Raw genomic sequence first — 8001 nt, forward strand, 5'->3', positions numbered from 1 at the left:
AGTCATATGTATATATATAAGTTTTGATTTTCAAGTTTAAATATGAAACAAATACATATTTATATATATACATGTTTGTTTTCATATGGTTAAGTTGTTTTGGTTTAGTTATGTAGATATGAAACAATATACATCTTCACATACACTTTTGTTTGTTTCATATTCTATTGTATTTAGAAAAATATTATGTTTATGGATTAAAGACTTGTTCATACTATTTTTATATCTCGTATAATGTCTACAAATCCATTCTAAAGTGTTTCCAAGTTGTTTGAACTCGTTTTTGAAATAATCAAGTTTTTTTGTTCATGTACGTGCATGTGTCCGTGCATGTTTTTACAAAATTGATACGTTTTCACAATTAGGAAATGCGATTTGAAAATTTTCTTCGTTTATATGTTTATCTTCATATATACAAACATTTTCCTAAGTTTTACTAATTTTGGAGTTGTTTTGTTATTTTCAATTGAATTTACAAAATCGAGTTTTTAGCAGTTTTTTTAGAAATTGTATATCTGTATTAAAAAAATTATTTCTCTCAACTGGGAAGTGATTTTCAAAAATGCTTTTTCTAAAATGTTTATATACATGTCTAGAACCTTCTCTCAAAATTTCATGATTTTTGGAGTTGATTTAATATTTTTAATTTATTTTACAAAGTCAGATACGCAAAATTTTAACATCTGTCAAAATCTGGAAAAGTACGGTCGACCGCCACGGTCGACCGTGCTACAGTACGGTCGACCACCACGGTCGACTGTCAGTAGTCTAGAGGCTAGTTTTATAGTTTTTCTTCTCATAGTCAACCGACCACCACGGTCGACTGTCAGTAGTCTAGAGGCTAGTTTTATAGTTTTTCTCTTCATAGTCAACCGCCACGGTCGATCGCCGATGTTACCGTTGCACAGAACGGTAACTTGCTGAATTTTGTCTTTTAGTTGTTTTTGAGGGTTGTTTTCTTCTACCCTATATATACCCCCATTACATTTATCATTTGATACACTAAGTGAATATTTTAAAAGAGTTTAACAAAGGTTTAAACTTGTTTAGTGTTTGTTTAAAAGAGTGTTTAAGAAGCTTTTAAGCAATTGAGAGTTTTGAGTTTGTGAAATCAATTTCACAAGAGTTTGAGGAGATCCTATTGGTGCTTGAGCATCCAACCATCCTCCTTCAATCTCTTGATCTATTGAGAAGTTTTCTAAACTCTATTTTCTATCTTTATATCTATTTGCTTGTTTATCATTTTATTAAAGCTAGATTTGTATTGAGTTTAGATTTGATTTACCTCTTTGTTACACACACCCATATTGAGCTTATTGTATTTTCATACATAGTATAATTAGGTTGGTGAGAGTTGTAACATTTGAGAGTGAGCTTACATTGAGTTCTCATCTATTGTAGAGAACAAATCATTTGTTATATTGTGAGATTGTAAAGTTTTCGGTGAGCTAGAAAACCGAGTGTGAGGAGTGTAGACGTTGATCGATGAACGTTAAAAACCGACATTGTGAGTGTTTGTAAACGTTGATCGGTGAGCATTAAAAATCGATATTGTGAGGTGTAAACGTTATTCGGGTGAGCATAGAAAACCCGGTTGTGATAGTGGATTTCTCCTCGGGAGTGGGGAGCGGAGACGTAGGACGGAAGGTCCGAACTCCATAATCATTTGAGTGTGTTTGAGTTTGTCTTTGGCGCATTTGCTTATGCATTTATCTTATATCGCCAATTGCCTTTACTCTTGTATATTTTGCCCTATCATATTTGTAGTTTGATTATGTCACCATTGTGTTAGTTTATATATTCTTGCATATTTTTCATCATATACCTCTTTGCTAGGATATATCTCTTTGTTCATATTATATATTATTGCTCATATCATATTGTATATATATCTTGCAAGAATAATATTTGAATTAGTTTTAATTGGCATAAAATTAGATTAGATTAGCATAATACCCTAATCATCCCCCTTTAGGGTCTAACAAACATGTACAAGTCACAACAAGGAGGAGATATTAAATCTGAATTTTAACCAAACCTACATATATATAAACAAGATCACAAAACAAGTAAGCAATAGCCACATAATATATATGAATCCACTACATAGGGTTATAACATAACCATCCAAGAACTAAACTACATCAAACCAAACCTAGACAAATATATCAAACTACTACATCCAAAAGGTTTTAGTTTTTAGGCTAAACAAAAGTATATCACACATAGTCTTACAAACCAAAATAGACACTAGTTTTTCAAAAACACAATAAAAGCATAATAATCAACCTATGTTACTGTTCACCGTTATCAGATTCCGCTTCTTCTGGGCCAAGGTCTTCATCAGAACCTTCAGCAGAGCCAGAAGTAGAACTGGAACCATCATCTGAGTCGGGAACAGGGGCTGGAATCCCTAAGGAGAGACGCTAAAGCCTGAGGAGCTCCTTCATGTCCCTCCGGAGACAAGACACCGAGGCATCCAGTCGATCCAATCGGCGTACAACCTCGCTGCTAGGAATAGGAGCTATGCGAGTACGAGGTCGAGGCCTAGAACTAGATGAAGGAGGCCTAGAAGAAGATGCAATTGCGGGAGGATCAGGGATAGATGAAGAAGCTGGAAGTCCAGGAGGGGGATGAGGTGCAGCTAAACACATCCTGGAGATAGATGTTTTATCAAAGAATTCTTTATTAGCCTCTATCTTAGGCTCATTGGACAGATCAACACCGAAGCGTCGAAAGATGAGGGTAAGGAATGAGCCAAATGGAAGAAATTTGGAATGGGCACTGAGCATGTTCTCTAGAAAGACATTCCCCCAGTTGACTTTAATATGAGCAAAAATAGCATACACTGCATTGACTTTATCAAGAGCGAAGTGATCAAAACTCCATGTTTTAGGGATCAAGTTGCAAGCAATGATACGAGTAAGGATTTTAGCTGAGGGAGACAAAGAGTTGTTGCTCATGGGGTTGGAGCAACCGGGACGAAATATCCTCTCATCAACAAAAGGGTGATCACGAGTGATTTGCATGAGATCGATGTCACTTGTCGGGATCTCGGGGATACCCACAAGATCATCGGCAGAAAACTCAATAAGGGTTCCTTTAACAAGTCTACGAAGACATTTGTTACCATCATTATCAAAGAACCCCATATAGTTGGCATAGAAAAGATAAAGTAGATAGGGATAGGTGGGCTCTAAAAACCTATTATCCAAAAGTTTGGAAAACCTTAGCAAGAAGCTGAGGAATATGATAAGGCTCTAAATCATCATAATTGACAGTTCTCCAGATAGAATTCTTAATTTACACAGTTCTCTATATTTAGGAATGAGGTAAGGATTCTTAAGATAATCCTCATAATGAGTGTGAATAGGAAGGGGTGCATTATCAGATTTCGATCTCTTTCTAGGAGGCATAATGAATCCGAAAAAGCTCCTAAAAATAGGTTAAGACCTAAAATGCAACCCTAGAGAACTGAATAAAACACAGGAGGGGAGAGAGAGGATTTACCTAGCTGGAGGATAAGAGCCTAATGAGGAGGAGAAGGAGCCACGACCGACTGCAATGGAAGCTACGGTAGACCAAAAGTTTAAGGAATAGGGTTTCAAATAGGAACGATGAAATGAGAGAAGATGAGAGGTCAGGTCCTAAAAAGATGGAATCAACGGTTAAGATGAGCTCTGGAGATGGATCAACGGTGGAGAGCAAGCATGTTTAATAGAAAACCAACCAAACCCGTAAACCCAATAAGCAAAAACAGTCTAGAAAACAGATTTTATTTCTTCGCGGTCGACCTCATAGGATTCGGCGGTCGACCGTGAAAATAGCAGACAGTTCATGAAAAAATAGACTCTTCGTGGTCGACCGCATAGGGTTCAGCGATCGACTGTGAAAACAACAGATCATTTGAAAATATAAGCTAAATATAAACTTTATACTGTATTTTCAAACAGTAAAGTATTTTCATAAAGCATTCAATTTTGGCAAATTTTATTTAAAAAAAGATTATCATAAAACCAAAAACATAAAAACAAAACGAAGTTAATCAAGGTCAAATTTGTTTTGGCACCCAACTATTGTTAGTACCGAAAAATTTAGGGACATAACCCCTATTATTTAAGTTTGAGGCCCTTGGGTTATGAACTCATTTAGGTGTATTTTGTGCATTAATACGGTCAAAACAAAAATCGTAAACATGACCCATACAATTGCAATTTGTGCAATGTAAGGTTTGAAATTGTTTGTGTTGACCAAAGTGTTGTGCACGAGGCTTGTTTGTAAAAATAGGTTTTTCTTTGTAGTTATTTTGCAAACAAAAACTTCTTTTTAAATCAAACAGAATTTTGTCAAGTGACCAAAACGTCCACAAAATTCACATTTATACACATGAGCGTATTTGTGATAATCATTTTGTGTGTGTACATGTGAATGAGATGGAGAAGCTTGGTGGTGTGCACAATCATGTGTAGGCTTGTTAATCTTTTGTGCATTTTGACAAGTTTTAGCTGAATGACCTTTACGATCGCAAATAGAGCATTTGTGAACCTTGTCATACATGTGTGCATAGTGTATAGGATTCTTAGGAGAATTTATATTTGACTTAGCACACAAATCCACAAGCTTCTTGTTATTAGCAATACAAGTGTTTAGTGTTGAATCTAATGTGGATATGCGTTGTCTTATCTGATTCAACTCATCAATATGCATACAGGCATTGCTACATGAAGTAGGATGAACACAATCATTTACCATGGTGTTTAAGTTATTTTTCCTAATATCTAATTCAAGCATAGTATCACATTTATCATGAAGCACTCTAGCATTTTCTAATCTCAATTTCTCATTGCATTCTTTAAGATTTACATTTTTATTTGTAATGAAATCAAACTTATTAGCCAAAATTTCATGTGAGGATTTTATTTCAACATGCTTGTTTTTTTAACTCAATATAGCTACGTTTCAATTTCTTATGGTCATGCAATAATTTGTCAAATTTATGTGCAAGCTCATCAAAAGTAATATCATCATCATTGTCGAGCTCGCGTACCTCACTAGGGTTATCTCCTCATCATTGTCGAGCTCGCGTACCTCACTAGGGTTATCTCCTAGTGGTTCCATACATGAAGATGAGACTCCTTTAGATTTTGAGGACTAGGGTTATCTCCTAGTGGTTCCATACATGAAGATGAGACTCCTTTAGATTTTGAGGCGGGATTTTCTAACTCTTATCGGATGGCCTCCAAATCACCTTGATGTGCTTCTATTAAATTCCAAAGCTCGTAAGTACTATCAAAAGAATCAAGTAAGTTAGCAAATGATAAGCCAAAGGCATTGATTAAGAATTCTAACAAAGACTTGTTTATAGCAAATAATCTTTTGTCATCATTATTCCACTTGGATTTCTCCGTAGTGGGAACTCTATAGGCACAATCGATAACTTCCCAAATATCAATATTATTAGATCTAGAAAATAGCTTAAATCTAATACACCATTGAGCATAGGGAAACTATCTAACCTAGGAGCAATATTTATAGCATAACCGAGACTAGGAGCATTGTACATGTCCATGATATATGAAGCAAGAAAAACAATTTAGGTTAAAAAAGGATTAGCTAGATAGATGACTTGGATCTTTAACTCAAGGCGATTAGACCTTAAATCAAAAAACACCAAGCTCTGATACCAATTGTTAGACCCTAGAGGGGGGGTGATTAGGGTCTATTGCTAATCTAATCCAATATTATGCCAAATTAAAATTATATTGAACTGTTTGTTCTTGCAAAGATATATGTGCAATATGATATGAGCAAGAATGTAAAAGGTAACAACGAAATAAATATGCGCAAAGCAATCACAAACACACGATATGATCACGAAGTTCGGTCTCCACGACCTATGTCTCCGCTCCTCACCTTGAGGGGATCTACACTATTACTACACACCCGGTTTGGAAGCTGGAACTTCTTCTACACAGTCGGTTATCAAGTTAACCGATAACTCTCACAAAATCTTCACAATGTACATACACAAGCTACAACCTCAAGTGTTGGTCCTCACGTATCGCCTCCCTCAAGTGCTCGGAATTACCACCTCTCACTAGGCTTTAAAACCGACGCCACTCCTCTCGGCATCGACTACATTCTCACCACACACTCCTCTTGGTGTACAAGTGTATTACAATGTGACATCATAAATAAGTATGAATACAAGAAAGGTTGTTCTCTACAATTGACGAGAACTCAATTAAGCTCACTCTCACTAGATCACACACCACTACCCAACAATATATTGTATGAAATATAATAAGCTCAACAAAGGTGTGTGATAAAATCCAACAATATATTGTATGAAATATAATAAGCTCAACAAAGGTGTGTGATAAAAGCAAGTAATAAAATTATAACTAAATTAATATAGCTAAGATGAAAATATGAGCAATTGATCAAAGAGCTATATAAACGGAGTTTAGAAAACTCAATTGATCAAAGAGCTATATAAACGGAGTTTAGAAAACTTCTCAATAAACAAGAGGAGATGAGGATGTGATCCTCAATTGAAGTTGAAACATAAACAAGAGGAGATGAGGATGTGATCCTCAATTGAAGTTGAAACAGCTTCTTCTTGTAGTGCAACTCCTATTTTGTATCAAACCAACAAACAAGGCTTAAACACCTCTTAAACACTTCTTAAATCTTTTATAAACTTGATTAAACAAAACTCTTGGTAAGTTGAGGAGTTGAATACATATGGGTATTTATAACAACTCCAAACAGCAATAAAAACCAATGTAAAAAGACCGCTGGAAACTAGTCGTTACTGTTTAACGGCTAGCTTGGCGGTCGACCGTAGAGACAGGTCCGGTCGACCACGAGCAGTTAAGCAAACAAGGAAAACAGACTGGATCAATGGCGGTCGGCCACAACGCCAAGGGCGGTCGACCGCGAGCTGTTAAAACCATAGCTGAGACTCTGGAAAAATAACGGTCAACCGTAGAGCCAAGGGCGGTCAACCGCGATTTGATATAAAAATAGAAGCAGTCACTGGATGAAGTGCGGTCGACCGCGGAGACACATGCGGTCGACCGTGAGTTGATAAAAACAGTTTTTTAGGTTTAAAAAGAGGGTTTTTGTTGACATGTTAAAAACATCAAACAAGCTCCAAAATTTATGAAATTTGAGGAAAAGTTTATAAACATGTCAATAAACATTTTGGTAAAGATTTTTTTTTAAATTGCATTTCTATTTTAGAAAAATTACTGTTTCCTTTAAAAGACACTGAAATACATGTATGATATGATTTTTGACTTTTGACTTAAAAACATGTTTTGCGAACTTATAGGAGATGTATATGAGCATAAATAGAGATGTTGAAAGTGAGGAAATAGTCCAAAATACTTAGACACACATTTTGCATAAAAGTCCTGTGTTATATTTATGTATATATGTGTGTGTGTGTGTGTGTGTGTGTGTGTGTTGAGCTTAACAGACTTCACACAACATATCAAACTTATTATCAAAATATAGACGTAAGAAGCTTGATCTTGATGGGAAGTTGAATTTGCACAAGCTTCAATATCAGTTGATTTGCCTGACCTGTGTATATGAGACCAACATTCTAAAAACAATCATTAGTTGTAAATTGTTTGTAAGACCATCATCAAAATAAGAGGGCCAACATCAACTCCTCCTTTTCTTCTGGTGGGAGATTGTCACTGATGAATATGAGTTTTGGGTTCACACATAGCCCATATTGATTTAAGCTTCCTTGTCTTCAGTCGTAGGTTCTCTTTGTTCGAATCTGTCGCCATACTGGATATTTAAGTGATGGATCCAAGGATCTTTCCAAGTTGATAACTGATTGTCTTCCTATATTGTCACGAGATTGACTGTGGCCATATTTGACATTAAGCCTTTGAATATTTATCTAAGGCTAACATCAGAGTCCCAATCTGAAGAATCTGACGAGTATCCATCTCTATTCAGGTTAGATGATTGGTTGTT

This window comes from Asparagus officinalis, chromosome 2 (genome assembly GCF_001876935.1).
Source record: "Asparagus officinalis chromosome 2, Aspof.V1, whole genome shotgun sequence".
Classification (NCBI taxonomy): Eukaryota; Viridiplantae; Streptophyta; class Magnoliopsida; order Asparagales; family Asparagaceae; genus Asparagus; species Asparagus officinalis.